This window comes from Neophocaena asiaeorientalis, unplaced genomic scaffold, assembly GCF_003031525.2.
Source record: "Neophocaena asiaeorientalis asiaeorientalis breed wild unplaced genomic scaffold, Neophocaena_asiaeorientalis_V1.1 scaffold136, whole genome shotgun sequence".
NCBI classification, from domain to species: domain Eukaryota; kingdom Metazoa; phylum Chordata; class Mammalia; order Artiodactyla; family Phocoenidae; genus Neophocaena; species Neophocaena asiaeorientalis.
The window spans coordinates 5,802,606-5,822,201 of record NW_020185333.1 but is presented as its reverse complement, the minus strand read 5'-3'; positions in this window follow the sequence as shown (position 1 = coordinate 5,822,201).

Here is a 19,596-nt window from a genome sequence, read left to right as displayed (position 1 = left end):
CTCTCTCTTTCTCTCTCTCTCTCTCTCTCTCTCCCTTTCTTGTCTTTTCTCCCTTTTATTCTGAGCCGTGTGGATGACAGGCTCTTGGTGCTCCGGCCAGGAGTCAGAGCTGTGCCTCTGAGGTGGGAGAGTCAACTTAAGGACACTTGTCCACAAGAGACCTCCCAGCTCCACATAATATCAAACGGCGAAAATCTTTCAGAGATGTCCATCTCAATGCCAAGACCCAGATTCACTCAAAGACCAGCAAGCTACAGTGCTGGACACCCTATGCCAAACAACTAGCAAGACAGGAACACAGCCCCATCCATTAGCAGAGAAGCTGTTTACAACCTGCCGAGACTGAATCAGGAAGAAATAGAAAATATGAACAGACCAATCAAAAGCATTGAAATTGAAACTGTGATTAAATATCTTCCAACAAACAAAGGCTCACAACCAGATGGCTTCACAGGCGAATTCTATCAAACATTTAGAGAAGAGCTAACACTTATCCTTCTCAAACTCTTCCAAAATATAGCAGAGGGAGGAATACTCCCAAACTCATTCTACAAGGCCAACATCACCCTGATACCAAAACCAGACAAAGATGTCACAAAGAAAGAAAACTACAGGCCAATATCACTGATGAATATAGATGCAAAAATCCTCAACAAAATACGAGCAAAAAGAATCCAACAGCACATGAAAAGGATCATACACCATGATCAAGTGGGGCTTATTACAGGAATGCAAGGATTCTTCAATATATGCAAATCAATCAATGTGATACAGCATATTATCAAATTGAAGAAGAAAAACCATATGATCATCTCAATAGATGCAGAGAAAGCTTTCAACAAAATTCAACACCCATTTATGATAAGAACGCTGCAGAAAGTAGGCAAAGAGGGGACTTTCGTCAACATAATAAAGGCCATATATGACAAACCCACAGCCAACATCATCCTCAATGGTGAAAAACTGAAACCATTTCCACTAAAATCAGGAATAAGACAAGGTTGCCCACTCTCAACACTATTATTCAACATAGTTTTGGAAGTTTTAGCCACAGCAATCAGAGAAGAAAAAGAAATAAAAGGAATCCAAATTGGAAAAGAAGAAGTAAAGCTGTCACTGTTTGCAGACGAAATAATACTATACATAGAGAATCCTAAAGATGCTACCAGAAAACTACTAGAGCTAATCAATGAATCTGGTAAAGTAGTAGGATACAAAATTAATGCACAGAAATCTGTCATTCCTATACACTGATGATGAAAAATCTGAAAGTGAAATTAAGAAAACACTCCCATTTCCACTGCAACAAAAAGAATAAAATATCTAGGAATAAACCTACCTAAGGAGACAAAAGATCTGTATGCAGAAAATTATAAGACAGTGATGAAAGTAATTAAAGTTGATACAAATAGGTGGAGAGATATACCATGTTCTTTGGTGGGAAGAATCAACATTGTGAAAATGACTCTACTACCCAAAGCAATCCACAGATTTAATGCAATCCCTGTCAAACTACCACTGGTATTTTTCACAGAACTAGAACAAAAAACTTCACAATTTGTATGGAAACACAAAAGACCCCAAAAGCCAAAGCAATCTTGAGAACGAAAAATGGAGGGGGAGGAATCAGGCTTCCTGACTGTAGACTATACTACAAAGCTACAGTAATCAAGGCAGTATGGTACTGGCACAAAAACAGAAATAGAGATCAATGGAACAGGATAGAAAGCCCAGAGATAAACCCACGCACATATGGACACCTTATCTTTGATAAAGGAGGCAAGACTATACAGTGGAGAAAAGACAGCCTCTTCAATAAGTGGTGCTGGGAAAACTGGACAGGTACATGTAAAAGTATGAAATTAGAACACTCCCTAACACCATACACAAAAATAAGCTCAAAATGGATTAAAGGGGCTTCCCTGATGGCGCAGTGGTGGAGAGTCTACCTTCCGATGCAGGGGACACGGTTTCATGCCCCGGTCCGGGAGGATCACACATGCCACGGAGCGGCTGGGCCCGTGAGCCATGTCTGCTGTGGCTGTTTAGCACACCATTGTAAAGCAATTATACCCCAATAAAGATGTTAAAAATAAAATAAAACAAAATTTTAAAAAATGGGCAAAAAAATAGATACACACACACTTCAAATGAATACACAAAAAGATGCTTAATATCATTTGTCATTAGGAAAATGCAAATTAAAACCACAATGACATGCCACTATACATTTATGAGAATATCTAAAATTAAACAGATTGAATATACCAAGTGTTGGTAAGTATGTGGAACATATAGAATTCTCATGTGATGCTTTCAGGAATATAAAATGTCACTTTGGAAAACAGTTTGAAATTTTCATACAGAGTTTAACAAACACCTCTACATGACCCAGACATTTCACTCCTAGGTATTTATCCAAGAGAACTGAAAGCATATGTCCATACAAAGTCTTGTACATTAATGTTCACAGAAGCTCTATTTGTGAATAGAGCTTAAACTGAAAATAACCCAAACGCCCCTCTGAGCTAGTTTTACTCACAACACTTCTGACACCAAATGTGTGGGGGTTTTCCACACCAACAATCAGTGTTCCAGTGCTCTGGACACCAACCGGGTGTCCTACCAATTCAGTTTGGTTCTGACACTAACTACGTAGAGTCAGCACAGACCTCACAGATTAAGGGCTCAGACCCACAAGACTGTACCAACTTCAGATGCCAATCACAAGTCCCTGGACTCCCATATTTCTGACTGACTGGCTGTAAATTGGGGGTTTCCATGACCCCTTCCTCACGGTCAATAATTTGCTAGAATGGCTCACAGGACTCTGGAAAGCTCTTTCCTTACAATTATTATCTGTTTATAATAAGAAATACAACTCAGGAACAGCTAGATGGAAGAGATGAATACCACAAGGTATGGGGGAGGAGCATGGAGCTTCTATGCCCCTCTCTAGGTGTGGTACCCTCCTAGCACCTTGGTGTGTTCACTAACTGGGCAGCTCTAGGAACCTGTCACTTAAGGGGTTTAATGTAGATATAATTGATTAAATCACTGGTTATTGGTGAGTACTTCAATCTCCAGTCCCTCTCCCATCCCTGAAGGAATGGGGTTGGGACACTGAAATTTCCCACATGTCTCAGTCTTTCTGGTGACCAGCCCCCATCCTAAAGCTATCAAGGGACCCCTCGGCCAAGAGTCATCTCATTAGCATGCTGAGCAACTTATCAGTCAGACAATTCCAAGGGTTTTAGAAGCTCTGCGTCAGGACCTAGAGACAAAGACCAAATATATCTTTCTTATATCACAACCCCTTACCACCTAAATGGATAAACAATAAAAAGAACAAATCTTTGATGCATACAGCAATTTGGATAATCTCAAAATAATTCTGCTTATTGAAAGAAGCCAGACAAAAATGTAATATATATATGATTCCATTTGTGTAAAATTCTAGAAAGATTGGGATTGACATATATACACTAATATGTATAAAATGGATAACTAATAAGAACTTGCTGTATAAAAAAATAAATAAAATTAAATTAAAAAAAAAGAAAATGAAAACATCTATTTATTTTTGGCCTCGTTAGGCGGTATGTGGGATATTAGTTCCCCAACCAGGGATCGAACCCGTGCTCCCTGCAATGGAAGCATGGGGTCTTAACCACTGGACCGCCAGGGAATTCCCCATAAAACTTATGTATATTGACAGAGAGCATATCATTAGCTACCTGGGAGCATGGAGGAACAGGAAGGAGGTATTACAAAGAAGCACAAAGAAAAATTTAGGGGATGGCAGATATGATCATTATTGTGGTGACAGTTTCATGGGTGCATGTATATACCAATACTTATCAAACTGTATGCTTTAAATATGTGCAGTTTATTGTATGTCAATTATATCTCAATTAAGCTTTTTTTTTTTTTTTTTTAAGTGAGTACTGAATTTCACATAGTAGCATGGTCATTACTTCCTGAGGAGGTTGCCTTAGTCAACTGGAGAAAAGACAATAAGACAGTCTCAATCCAGACCACCCAGCTGGGCAGATCTGAGCTCCTCTAGTTTTCTATTGATTTTATCCCCAGGAAGCTTCAAGTTTGGATCTTTCCTCACATTCCATTCTGATGACCCTGGAATTGGCAATCACCCTATTTCTACCTATCAATCCTGAAAATGCTCCCACTTAAAAAATCTAATCTACTCTGGGAGGCACAGCAGGAGAGGCGCAATGGTACCTGGGATGGGGAAGGTAATAAAACAGAACATGAGCTTCAGAGTGCAATGAACACTGTTCTCTAACTACATAACCTTGGGCAAATCACTTTGCCTCTCTGAACCGCAATTTTCTCATTTCAGAAATATTTAACTATTCCTACCTGACAGGGTTGTCTTGAAGTCATATATGAAAGGATGAAACGATTCCTGGCCAAAGGAGGAGTGCATAAGGAATACCTCTCCTTTCTGCTGTTGTTTGAAACCCCCTCCTAAGCCGGTGATTCTGCGCATTCCTGTTATCACATGCTTTCGTGACTCCAGCTGGAGTCTCACGTGTAAACTGTAAATGAGATTCTACGCTAGTGAGTCTCAAGTGTGCTACATATTAGAATCTCCTGGGGAGGTTAAAAAAAAAAAAAAAACAACAGCAAAATAAATGATGCCTGGGTTCTACCTAGGGGTTCTGATTTGAGCCTGTCATGCAGCTGGGCATTGGGATATTTAAAAGCTTCCCAAGCAATGTTAATATGGGGCTGTGTTTGTGAAACACCGTTCTAATGCTACTCAAATTCTAATGTCCGCTGAATCGCTGGAGATCTTGTTAAAATTCAGATTCTTATGCTGTAGGTTTGAGATTCTGCGTTTCTAATAAGCTCCCAGCAGATGTTGATGCTGTTATTCCTCCAATGACACAGAAAAAAGGTTTAACTCCGGCTGAGCATCAGAATCACCTAGAGATCTTTTAAAGCTGTGCTTCTCTTACTGCAAACCATGGATCTAGTCAACCTCTTACACTTGAGGACACTGTATCCCCAAAAGGCAGTGTGACCTCTATCCTGATGTAAATTTCTGCCAGGAAAGTTCATTACTGAATGAAATGTATTTTCAATGGGAACATTTTCTGGTGTGTAGGTTTCCAGTGCTGGTTGGGAACTGCAATCTGTAGCATGAGTCGAGTGTGACCATTTCATTAATACACAGCTCAGAACCTAGCCGAGGAGCAGCCTGTGTGATGAATGGGGTCCCGGGTTCTACCTGAAGCATTATCACATAATATATCAGCTTTATGTCAAATGAACTGATGGTTTTATGGCCTTTCCATTCAAGTTGATAGTAGGCTCCTTGTCATGGGCTCTTTTTATAGCTAGAGGGCATTTTTTGGCGGTGATAACATAGTGATTTATAAAACAGACTTCATGTATCAGCCACACATATGTAAATCAGAAACATTTCTTTCTGGGAAAAATTGTCACTGCCATCATGTGATAAATAGGTGCATGTTCAATGAGCAGGCATTCATCAAGACACAGATTTGAATTCATTTTTCTACATACCATACGACAAAGCAATTAGCACCGTACTAGAAAATCGGCTTGTAATTCAGGGTCCTTCCTAGGAGGGGGCACGCAGCAAACTGAGCTTGGTGCCAATTTGACCCTCACTGTGCTGCAGCAAGGTGGCCGGGGACTCAGCTGGAGACACCAGAGCATCAGCCAGAGGTGGAGGAGGAAGAAGAAAGGAAGCATTCTTTTATTTTTTTATCGCTAAGTTCCAGGATTCTTACAGAACTTAATATTCTTCACCTTATTTAGTCCTCAAACATGCTGCAAGGTAGGGATTATTATCTACATCTTAAAGATAAGGAAACTAAATTTGAAAGACTCATAGGAACCATAACTCTAACTCAAAAGCCCACATTCCTCCAGCTCCACTACAATGTTGTCACAAAGCAGGAGCAGCACCTGCAGGTCAGCGGAAGTGAATCGTCACCGTGATAACAGCTTTGCTTAGACCAGACTTCAGCTCTCTGCAGTTGCACCTGCCATGTGCTTCCTGTGCCCAGCCTTGAATCTGTAGGGAAATGACATCAGAAGTGCTAATGCTAAAATGTGAAAGGTCAAAAAAAAAACCCCACAAAAACTCTCTTTAACTGATGGGTGAAGTCAAATATCGGCAATATTCTTAGCTACTTGTGTGAAATAAACTTGTAGCTAAATAAACTTCCTAGAAATAATTGGCAACAGAAATACATGAAATGAATTTTAAAGGAATACATTTTCTTTCCTAAATATTTGTGAAATTTGTTGGAGGGAGGCTTACATAGGGGAGCAAAATTTGCCATCTCAAAATATGTCTCTTTGAAAAAAAAAATGTCTCTTTGGCATGAAGATTATTTTAGGCTGATTATTTTTTAAGAAACAGAACACTCGAGAACTTCTTTCTTTTCCCCCCCCCCCACCTTAACTACCTAAAAGAATTTAGACAAAGAGCCTGGTCCAGGAGGAGCACGATCCCCAGAGATACCTACAAAGAATTCGGGCTACGTGTGGTATGGGGAGCTCAGCAGAGCCTGGAACCCAAAGTCCTCCCTGTGTCCCATTGTCTCTGCAGGGCCCAGCAAACACTTGTTACCAAACATTTGTTTTTCCATCCCCGTGTGATTTTCCTTCCTCGCCTTTGAAGCCCCAGTACCCTACTCCCTTCTTCTCTCAGATGGCATATTAAGCCTCAATTGCCTAATTTGTCCCAGGGTCTCATTTTTCTTATAAGGCCCCTGTACATACATAACTAAATTTGATATTTTCCTGTTAATCTGTCTCATGTCGATTTAATTCTTAGACCAGCCAGAAGAACCCAGAAAGGGTAGAGGAAAACGTTTTCCCTCCCCAACACTTATAACATCTCCTCCATGGACTTCTTAAGATGTTATACCTAAGAAAGAGGCAGCTCATTTAAAAAATAATAATTAACTTTTGCAAAACTTTCAACATTTGTAAGTGACTTTTACAAATATTATGTGAGCCTCACGATGTTTCTATGATATTGGCAGGTATTATTTGATGCATTTTGAGATCATTTTTGATGATCAAGTCTCCAAGACCCAGAAATCGGGATCCTAGCCTCAAAAATGGTCACACAACCAGTAATCAGGAGACCGTTCTCCACACTCTAAGTTCCATATGCTGTCCACTGCTCAAGAAAATACTTTCTTTAAAAACTACTCTTCTGCTTTCCCAAGTCTCCATATTGAAGCAGAAAAACATTTACTCCAATGATTACAGTTAGAAATATATTCTTTCCCTTTTAAAGAGGTAAGAGATTTGTCAACTCAAATATTTGATTGGGGACTTCCTATATAATTTCATATCCAGAATGTTATCCTGAATTGAATATTCCAAATCACTCTTTCCCTCATTCCATCCTTTCTCTAAATATAAAATCAAAGGTGGATATTTAGTAGACAGAAAAGAGCAGGGACATTAGACTTCTCAACTTTGTCAGAGAAAATATATGATGCAAACAGGATGCCCACCCCCCCTCCCCCAACACAGCAGAAATGGAAAAAAGAGATCGTGGGTCTGGATTCTTTTGGAAGAAGAGGGAGGGGACAAACAGGATATATAGTGAAAGAATTGGTTTGGTAAGGGATTCTGGGGCTTCCTTAATGTCAAGAATATTTGGTGCTTTTATCCTGAGTGTTCCTTGTCAGATGGAAAAACTTCAGGTAGTGAAATGGTCTGGATTCTGGCAGGAGAGTGGCCCCATGCCTGTCAGGTGGTGGTGTCGGTGGTACCATGATCTAGCAATACTAGGAGCAATCTGGAGTCACTTAGGAATTTGTAGAATTTATGAGTTACCAGGCTTCCATTCCTCTCTCTTCCTGCCATTTCAGCTAAATGAATGAATGAATAATAATAATAACAGTAATGCTAAATTTAAGCCAGACATCACATGAATTTTCTAACTTGATCCCCATGACATATTTATGAAGTGCAATAATTACCCCCATTTTACTGGTGAGGAAAGAAGCCTAGAGAGGAAAAGAAACTTTCCCCAGTGCCTCTTGTAGAGCTGGAGTTTGAACCTAGGCAGTGTGCCTGCAGTGCATTCAGCAGGCAGTTCTGAAGTTAAGGCCGGACTGAAGAAATCCTCAGTTACTTTTTTTTCTGTTATTCCTTTTTTAATCATAGTCTGGTGGCCTAGAAGGCACCTGTTAGATAAGCATATACCCTCTTGATTGACAGAGGCAAAGAAGCAAGACTATCTACACACAGATGGCTAACAGGACTTATGAAGCATAATTTTAAGATAGATATGAATACCTGGTAGACCTAGCCAGGTGAAGAGGCCTCAAATATGAGCGGATAGTCTATAGGTCCATTTATACACTGGAACACCTGCATTCAGATTATGAGGTACAGGCACTTTTTCAGGAACCCTTCCCCAGCCTCTGGTCAAACTTTAATATCCTGGCATTTATTTCTATAACACCCTGTCCACCCCCTCCCTACGCTCACCTGGTTTGTGCTTATTTTGTGTTTGCAAGCAAAGCTGTCTTTGTCTGATTCGCCTCTGGGCCCTATCAGGTAACACAGGGTTGTATATGGTTTTAAAGAAATGTTTGTTAAATTGAAATGGAAAAAGGTGTCCTAGAATTTTGGATGACATGGAGAGATTTGTATAATGATTAAGGGAAAAGGCAATCGGGTTAGAAAACTGTATAAGACTATGATCCAATTTTTGTAAAAAAATTCTTTTGGACGCATAGTGAAACACTGGAAAGATACGTTCTGAACTGTAACAGTGGTTTTCCGGGTGAGTAGATTACAGATGCTTTTCATTTTCACTTTTTTTGCTTGACTGTAGTTCTTTTTTTTAATGATCAAAGTTTTACTTATGTAAAAAGAAAATATCAATAGTAGACTATTTTTAGACTCCAGAGAGAAGGCCTGAGACTGCTGCATGTAAGAACGACTGATGGTTAACTCCCACTGCAGTCCTTATGTGAAGCCTGTGCATGTGAATCGCAGAGAAAGAAGCAGGCTCAAGTGCAAGACAGGTTAGCAGGAGGCTAGAAGGAGCTGGGAGAAGGGAAGGGAGGTAACAGAATCAAAGAAGGAAAGAGTCAGCAACGTAGGGAGGAATCCAATTCTTTGAAACCTTAAGTAATCAAGAGACAGAGTCAACCCTTCGTAATGATTCCTAATGACTACCAAGATAATACTCCTGTTTAATTTGCCTTCACATTATTGAACAAGCTCAGCTCAGGAAATTGGTGTCCTGTGACCTATCAGCCTTGTTAAATATCACTAGAATCCATTTTTATCGAAAGATTATACGTTTCTAGAATGTGATTCACACATCACATAGAAACTTGTGGTTTCTTAACTTTCTTAATAAACATTCTAAGATGAAGGGAAATAAGTTTCAAATACCATACTTTTTCCTAACATTTAGATGTTTGCTTTGTAATCCTCACATTGGCTATAGAGGACTTTTTGATAGTGATTCTGAGTAGAGAAACATAAGAAAAAACACAAAGGAAAATGGTTAGCTCTAGGTCACTAAACTACCATTTGGTAGTTTCCTCTTATTTGCCTGTCTATAAGCCCATTGTAGAAAAAAAAAGTTCAAGAAAAGGCAGAAGCTCTCATTTCCTTTGAAACAAGAGTCACATTTAAGGCCATTTAAGTTTTCATCAATAGATGGAATATCTTCTACAAATATTTTGAAAACTGTTTTAAAAGAGAAATAGAGGCACTGAAAGTGGAAGCATAATTTCCATCTTCAGTCATCTCTTGAGACCTGGGCCTGTGTGCCCACAAGTCCACCTAATTGATGAGAAGATAATAATAGCTCCTGTTAATTGACAGCCTATCATGAGGGAGGCTTTATACCAGTCACCTGACTTAAATTGTTTCTCCTCCTCACAACGATTCTTTCAGGGGTTAGATCAATGATTGATCACAGTTGATTGCTAGAAAATTTCAAAAATGGATAAAGAAAACGAATCTATAATCACCCCAAATTTCATCACCCAGAGACACCCAGGTTGGTTTTTAAACAATTTAATGTTGATCTTTATTTTTAGTTTCTGTGTGGTATTCCATTTTTGTATGGTTTTAATTCATTTAACTAATCTATTAATGGCTATTTAGGTTTAACTTTTCCACTATTTTAGATAGTGTTACAGAACGGTGTCATATTTTGGGGGGCTCTTGTCCAATTGTTTCCTCAGGAGAAATTTCTAGAAATGAGACTGTTGGTTTAAAGAATATTTCCCTTTTAAAGAACTTTTTAAAATTGCCATATTGTTATTCTGGAAACAGCAAAATCAGTTCTACTCCTAATAGCAGTATGTGAGAGTTCCTATTTCCTTACACATCCACATTAACACCAGATAATCTTATTCTTTTCATCTTGGTCAATCTGATAAATGAAAATGTTATTTTTAATTTGCTTTTAATTACTAGAGGCCAGAAGCCTATCGGTCAAGGCATGTATTTTTCCATTCTGTAGTCACTCCTGCTAATCACAATTGCTTTTCCTGAGGGGAGAAAAAGAAATACCGCCCCCCAACCCCTTAAAAACACCCAAAGCCAGCAAAACAAATTATGATCAGAGAATTACCCATCGATGGCACTCTCATTGCCTGTTTGAATTATAAGACAGAGATTATCACCAGATAAAACACCTGGAATTGATTTAGAGTGGTCAGTGCTTCTTCAGCAGTCTTGATTATCAATGTTAATTCTGGGATCTCTGCCATCCACAGAGCCCTAGCAGATAAACACCATTATTCTTCAGCTCTCAAACTCAGGTATAAGTATCTCTTAAGAGGAGCTTAGATTTATAGATGATGTAATTTAGAATTCTAGGCTCATAAGTTAATGCTTCAGAAATGTCTTCTTTATCTTTTCCAGAATGATAAATGGGCAGATCCCTGGTACAGTTCCTCATCTCCTTGTTTGGTCTCCTTGCTCTTGATGAAGGCCTTATTCTGCCAGATTCACTACTGTTTGTAGTAGAAAAAGTGATGATATGGTGCAGACAAGAAAGAAAAGATTAATGTCAATAGCAGAGAAGAAATGATACCTAATACTCTAGAGCATGTAATATATATGAGGTCCTAAATTAGTACTTTGGAAAATTACATTTTAAATGTATTTGATTACATAGACAATGAAAGCTAATATTTATGTAATGTTTTATATATAGTATCTATTTAACTTTCAATATCCTTATGAGGTGTGTATTATTATTATGCCTATTTTACAGATGAGGAGACAGGCATAGATTATGCAACTCTCTCATGTTCATGCTTTTTCTTACCATTTAGGTGTTCACTTTTTAATCCTCACATTGGCTATAGAGCAGTTTTGGGTAGTGATTCTGAGCAGAGAAACATAAGAAAAAACACAAAGGAAAATGGTTAGTTCTAGGTCACTAAGGCAAATGGTGGTTTCTCCTCATTTGCCTGTCTATAATCTCATGGCAAGAAAAAAAAAAAAAACCAAAATGTCCAAGAAGAGGCAAAGGCTCTCATTTTTTTGAAACAAGAGGCACAGTCTAAGTTTTCATCAACAAATGGAAAATCTTTTACAAATATTTTGAAAAACATTTTAAAAGAGTAATAGAGGCACTGAAAGTGGAAGCATAAGTTCCATCTTCAATCATCATCTGACACCTGGGCCCATTTCCCCCCAGGTCCACACAATTGATGAGAATATAGTGTTCCTGCTAATTGAGAGCCTACCTACTATGTGAGAGGCTTTATACCAGTCACTTTACTTAAATTGTTTCTCATCTTCACAAAATCTTTCAGGTGGTTAAATCAAGCTGAGTTAGATGTTGCTAATGGGGCCGCCATTGTACCTGGGGCACCCCTTCCACCCAGCATTTACTGCATTATTTTGAAATCATATTGATGTCTCCCTGACTTTTGTTTTTTGGTACGCGGGCCTCTCACTGCTGTGGCCTCTCCCGTTGCGGAGCACAGGCTCCGGACGCGCAGGCTCAGCGGTCATGGCTCACGGGCCCAGCCGCTCCGCGGCATGTGGGATCTTCCCGGACTGGCGCACGAACCCGTGTCTTCTGTATCAGCAGGCGGACTCTCAACCACTGCGCCACCAGGGAAGCCCGAAAACCCATATCTTAAACGTTATTTTCTCCCTAGGGATTCAAAGAAGTCAGCTTTCAGACTCAAATCTAAGAAATGACTCCATTAATTCAATGGCTGGGGAAACTATGGGAAAACTAAGAACTAGCTATTATTACTGAGAGCAAAAATGTATTGATTAAACAACTCAAAAAATGTTATATCAGTAAATCCTTTTAATGTCTTCATAAATTATGTGTGTTTTATACAATTAAAATAGCTATTATTATGAATATTAGGACTTAAGGGCTCTAAAGGATAGTGATTCTATTTAGAGGAGGCCACACCCAATGTAGTTTACCAAGGTGTGTGAAATTTTACACAATCAATAACAATTAGCGGGTTACTCAGAACTAGATGCCGCGAGTGACCCACACAACCCATGCTTACCTTATTTACCATAAATCTCTTGTGTTAGGTGCTTATATAAGATAAGCATATAATTAAATGGTACACTGAGCCTCTCCCTTGTGAACCCTGTGGCTTGTCTGTCCTAATCCTGCCAACCATATGCCAGTGAGGGCTTCACAAATTTTTTCTCTCAGGGTTTTCCATAATTAATGAAACAGCCTCACTCTAATGGTTTTTCTTGCAAACCAACCCTCAGACTGTAGTGGGAGGAAACCTACCATTTTTCATCTAATCACATCCATCTCAGGCAGTCTTCAGCTTCTCATCCTTCCCTTCTCAGCCCTTCTCTCCTGACACCCCCACAAACACATCCTCACACCCTTACCATTTCTACCACTTACCCCTGAGCTCTGGTGTCCTTCCCCAGGTAGATCTGACTAGCAGAGGAAACTCTTTGTTTTCTCCCTTCTCCTTCCCCCTCCAAGGCTGAGCTCTAGGACTGACTCCAAAGTAAATGGTGTAAACTTTGCCTTGGTAATTTTCCTACCTTAGTTTCTACTGTCCCTCCCATTATACAAATGACACTGGTTGGTAAGGCTCAAAGTGGGACCAATGCTGTGGGTGTGTGTTTTTAACTAGAAAGCTCAAAGATTTCTCATCACCTTCACTCCTCAAATCAATCATGTGATAGTATTTGAAGCAGAAAGGACATTTGAAGAAAAGGAGCTTTCTTAGAATCTCTCAAATTACATCACAAACTATCCAAATAGTAATTATTGCTCGGACAAGTACTGTCACTGTGGAGTCAAAGAACTGTTTCCTTGTTGTCTTTTCAGTCTATTTAGGGCCTTAAAGGAGTTTCTATTCATAATCAGTGCTCTTCTCTTCTATCTTCACTCCATTCACTAAGGGCTTAGGTCCAAGTCTTAATACTAACATAATTTTTGCCTTATAGATCATGTGGTTTGACATTTCATCTATATGGGATTTGACAAAAAGAAAAATAATGATCCCTCTCACTTAAGAGAAAATTTATCTAACTAAAATAACACTGTATTTTAGTTAGATATGCTAACTAAAATAGTATTAGACAGTATGAGATGCTAAAGACAAGTGACTGATGATGGCTTACTAGATTACCAATGTCTTCCAAAATGGTCCACATTATGTTCCTACTGCACAAATGTGCAGAAGCTCTGGCTCTTGAAACTCAGAGAGCACACAAGTAAACGGAAACAGATGGCATGTGGATCTCAAACACATGATACACTGGTAGCTGAAATCTTTTTGTCTCTTAAGGTCATTTTTATGGTTTCTGTAGAACAGAAACCTGTCATTTAAAGTATCTTCCAGATACTTATCATTGGTCAGTTTGAGCCTGTGTGAGAAATGTGGTTTTAATTGCTAGTATGAGAGGAAGAAGTGTTAAGATCAGCTATTGAGAAAGCTGAGATCCTCCATTACTATTATGCATTGATCTAGGTTAAAAGCAGCCCTCTTGAGAATTAGGGAGTGGACATACATATATTTTAGCTTAAAGTAGGGGTATCTAGAAGATTAGTATTTTTAACTTTTGCTAAGACCCATCTTCAGTGTTCCCTTTGAGTGAGAAATAGGTCCATGTACCTGATAATAGAAGCACACGTTCTAGCACAGGGTTTCTTATTCTTGGCACTGCTGACATTTTGTGTGGGATAATTGTTGTGGGGCCTCTCCTGTGCATTGCAGGGTGTTTCCCAGCATCTGTAGCCTACACTCACTAGATGCCAATATCATCCTTTCTCCACAAGTTGTGACAACCAAAAAGGTCTCCAGATATTTCCAAATTCCAAGTTGAGAACCACTGTTCTAGTGTAAAAAGAGGGTGGGGCAAAAATCCTCAACAAAATATTAGCAAATCAAATCTAACAATGTATAAAAACAATTACATACTACGACCAATTAGGATTTATTTCAGGTATGCAAAGTAGTTCAAGACTCAAAAATCAACTAAAATCAACAAGCTAAAGAAGAAAAATCACATGATCAGATCATTAGCTTCAGAAAAAATTATCTGACAAAATCTAACACCTTCTCATGACAAAAACTCTCAGCAAAACTAGGATATAGGGGAGCTTCCTCAACTTAATAAAGAACATCTACAAAAAAAATCTACAGATAACATCATACTTAATGGTGAGAAATGCAAAACTTTCCTGCAAAAATCAGGAACAAGGTAAGGATGTCCTCTCTCATCACTGGTTTTTCAACATTGTGCTGAAAGTCCTAGCATATGAAATAAGACAAAAAGAGGGAATAAAATGTATACCTACTGGGAAAGAAGAAATAAAATTGTTTTTGTCTGTAGATGACATGATCATTTACATAGAATAGCTGAAAGAGCCCACAAAATATTTCTGGAACTTATAAATGATTACAGCAAGGTTGCAGGATACAAAATTAACATACAAAAGTCAGTCACTTTCCCATATACCAGCACTGAAATTAAAAACCCAATGCTATTTACATTAGCATACAAAATTTTTAAATTCTTAGGTATAAACAAAATATGCACAAGAATTGTCATAGTTTGTTTGGGCTGCTATAACAAACTACCATAGACTGGGCAGTTTCTAAATAACAGATATTAAGTACTTATAGTTTGGGAGGCTGGAAGTCTAACATCAGGGTGCCAGAATGGTTGGGTTCTGATGAAAGCCATCTTCTAGGTTATAGACTGCCAACTGCTCCTTGTATCCTCACATGGTGGAAAGCAGACATAGGAAGCAAGTTTTTCTTTTTATGACTCTTATAAGGGCCCTAATCCCATTCATGAGGGTTTCACCTTCATGACCTCATCTAATTACCTCATCAAAGCCCTACCTCCTAATACCATCATTTTGAGGGGTAGGGTTTCAACATATGAATTTGGGGGAACATAAAACGTTCAGTCCATAACAAAGATTTATATAAGGAAAACTGAAAAACTGATGAAAGATATTAAAGAAAAACTAACTAAATGGAGAGAGATTCCACGTTCATGAATAGGAAGACTCAATATTGTTGAGATGAGAGTTATCAACTTGATCTATAGATTTAACACAATCCCAATCAAAATATCAGCAAGTAGTTTTGTGGATATCAACAGACTGATTTTAAAGTTTATATGGAGATGCAAAAGGCCCAGAATAGCCAAATTAATATTGAAGGAGAACAAAGCCAGAGGACTGACACCACTCAGTTCAACACTTACCATAAAGCTATAGTAATCAAGACAGTGTGGTATTTGCAAAAGAATAGGAAAATAGATCAATAGAACAGAATAGAGACCCCCCAAATAGACCCACATAAATATAGTTAACTGATTTTTGACAAAGGAGTAAAGACAATACATTGGAGAAAAAATAGTATTTTCAACAAACTGTGGGATAACTGGACATCCACATGCAAAATAATGAATCTAGACACAGTCTTTACACTTTTCACAAAATTTAACTCAAAATGGATCACAGACCTAAATATAAGATGCAACCCTATAAAATTCCTAAAAGACAACATGGGAGAAAACCTGAATGACCTTGGGTACGGTGATGACTTTTTAGATACAACACCAAAGACCCAATCCATGAAATAAATAATTATTAAGCTGGATTTTATTAAAATTAAAAACTTCTGCTCTGCGAAAGATGATGTCAAGAGAATGAGAAGACAAACCGCAGGCTGGGAGAAAATATTTGCAAAATATATATTTGACAAAGGATTATTATCCAAATATACCAAAAAACCCTTAAAACTCAACAATAAGAAAGTGAACAATCCAATTAAAAAGGGAGCCAAAGGGCTTCCCTGGTGGCGCAGTCGTTGAGAGTCCACCTGCCGATGCAGGGGACACGGGTTTGTGCCCCGGTCTGGGAAGATCCCACATGCCGCGGAGCGGCTGGGCCCGTGAGCCATGGCCGCTGAGCCTGCGCGTCCGGAGCCTGTGCTCCGCAGCAGGAGAGGCCACAACAGTGAGAGGCCCATGTACAGCAAAAAAAAAAAAAGAAAGGGAGCCAAAGCCACAAACAGACACCTCACCAAAGAAGATATACAGATGGCAAGGAAGCATATGAAAAGATGTTCCACATCACATGTCATTAAGGCATTGACAATTAAAACAACAATGAGATATCACTACACATCTATTAGAAAGGCCAAAATCCATAACACTGACAACACCAAATGCCGGTGAGGATGTGGAGCAACAGGAGCTCTCATTCGTTGCCGATGGGAATGCAAAGTAGTACAGCTACTTTGGAAGACAGTTTGGTGGTTTCTTACAAAATTAAATATACTTTACCTTACTACCCAGCAATTATGCTCCATGGTACTTATTCAGAGGAGCTGAAAGTATATGTACATTTAAAAACCTGCACATGGACGTTTATAGTAGTTTTATTTATAATTTCCAAAACTTGGAAGCAACCAAGATGTTCCAAGATGTTGGATAAACTGTGGTACATCCAGACAATGGAATATTAATTAGTGCTGAAAAGCAGCGAGCTATGAAGCCATGAAAAGACATGGAGAAACCTTAAGTGCTTATTACTAAGCGAAAGAAGCCAATATAGAAAGGCAACATACTGTATGATTCCAACTATATGACATTCTGTAAAAGGCAAAACTATAGAGACAGTAAAAAGATCAGTGGTTCCCAAGGGTTGGGGGAGGGAGGGATAAATAGGCAGAGCACAGGGGATTTTTAGAGCAGTGAAACTATTCTGTATACTACGATCCTGGATACATGTCATTTTACATTTTTCAAAACTCATCGACTACAACATCAATAATGTAGACTATGAACTTTGAGTGATAATACGTCAATGCGGGTTCATTGATTGTAACAAATGTACCAGTGTGGTGAAGGGATGTCAATAGAAGAGGATTTAATGTGTGTGAGGACAGGGGGTATATGGGAACTCTGTAATTTCTTCCTAATTTTGCTATGAACATAAAAGTGCTCTAAAAAGTAAAATTTATTGATTAAAAAAAAAGAGTGTGAATTATGTTATTCTAGGTATCCAAAGAGCAACATGTGAGGCTTATATGGGGTATATTCAGCATTTAAATAAAAATTATAGAGAACTAAATGTACACACACGTGCACACACATTTTGGACTTTAATTTTCTTTTTCTATAATTTTCTTTTTCTGTTTCCTGTCTTGAATGTTCTACCTCCCCAATCTCATCTCATGAATAATAAATTATCAAAGATCACTGAATAATGTATAGATTTCTGAAAATTTTCCTATTCTCTTTGTGATCATGATATTTTAAAAATTTGGGTAGTAAAATTAAAGCCGTTATCTTCCTTGTTTGCAGGGTTTTTTCCTTGTAGAATATTGCTACCATTTTTCTCTTCCAAAGGCAAAAGTTCAGGAAAAAATTAGTATGTTCTGGCTTACACAGTATCATGAATAAAGAGAATTTTGTGTTGGGCTACTTGATAAGGCCAGTAGTATAGCGTATTTAAGATATTTGTCTTAAATGCATATTTTTGAAAGACATCTTCAACATACGTAAGCCAATTCTTGTCTAAAAGAGTAACAAACTTCAAAGGAAAAAGGCGTGAGGATCAAGAGCTTTGCTGTAATGGTTATAGTGGGGCTACAGGTAATGAGGAGAGAAGGGAGCAGCACATAAAATCTGACTTTGATCCCACACCATGTCTGCTCCATTGGTGTTACCACCCTACCGTTAGAATGAATATCTGAACACCAATCATACTTCCTGGTTCTTCTGAGGAAGGGAAAGATGGTACCTAGTCAATGAACTATGATCTGAATCGTTACACATTAAATGGTGTTAAGCCATTCCCGATTGGAGAAAAAGCAAACCCAGAACTGTGAGAGTATTCCGTTCTGGACCCATGTGGAAGAGAACAGGAACACTGGATATTAGTCCCGATTTTATCTTTGTCTTTTTGCCCATACATCCAGTAACTAGCAGTCGTGTATTAAGTGCCTAGTGTAGAATTGATGAGGACTGTGCTGGGCTATATGATTCTATAACACTGGGTGATTTATCTTGCTTACCAGAGACGTTGAGAACCAGTCCGCCAGGGACAAATCCTTGCAGATTTCAAGGGGGTGGGGGCTGAGTGGTCACCGCAGGTTAGAGTCAGAGACAGGCTCATTTCTGCTGGATCCCAGAGCGGTAGAGGGAAGGTTTCTCCCGATGGTTTGGGGAAGCTGTGAACATTGTCAGTTGATGTCCCACTCTTGCCTCGTGATTCCCTAGAGAGGCCCTGCTTCGGGGACTGGCCCTGGAGACCCCAGAAAGCTATGGGAAGAATCAGCAGCTGCCTTTAGCACTTGCCACTTTCTCTCTGATTTGGCTTCTCCAAAGACAAAAGACTTTTCCTGCTCTTTTCCTGAGTGTTTCACAGCACTGATCCATAGACTAATAATATATAACTCAGGGGTTCTCTTCTGATATCAGTAGAGGGCCCAACTCCACATCCATAACTAACGGACAAATTGCTCAAATCCCACGGAAGGGGAATTGCACAGTGAGTGCACTCAGACAGTCTGAACCTGAGAGAGTGACACTTAAGCACTGAACTCTGCTCAGAGGATCTGGGATTCAGCTGGTACCTACATTTTGCCCAGCTGCCCACTGCTTGTACTGCAAAAATTGCTCACAATATGACGAATGTCTCCCTGAGCTTGTGACATAGAAATTCTAGCACATTAGGAAGGATCTGAGGCATTATATAGGAATTCTCAGGCTGGAGCATTGCAGTAGTCTAAAAAGGAGTTACATGTCAGGACCCTTTCCTAGAGGGAATGGCAGGAAAACAGACCACCTGTAAAAAGTGTGTGTATTAACCATGCCTTTTATTTCCTGATGCTTTGACCTCTTGGGGACTTGCTGACCCAGGAGGGACTGCCCTTCCCCAGGTTAGCTAAATTCTAGAGATAGCAAACAACTCTCCTGTGAGTTCATATTCAAAGCAAACAATTGAGCCCATAACCTCATTTACCTCCTTTATTGGGGTCCCACACTCAGGAGACCCCACTATCCACCTGCCATAATCATCACAAGGTCAGGTAGCAGATATTC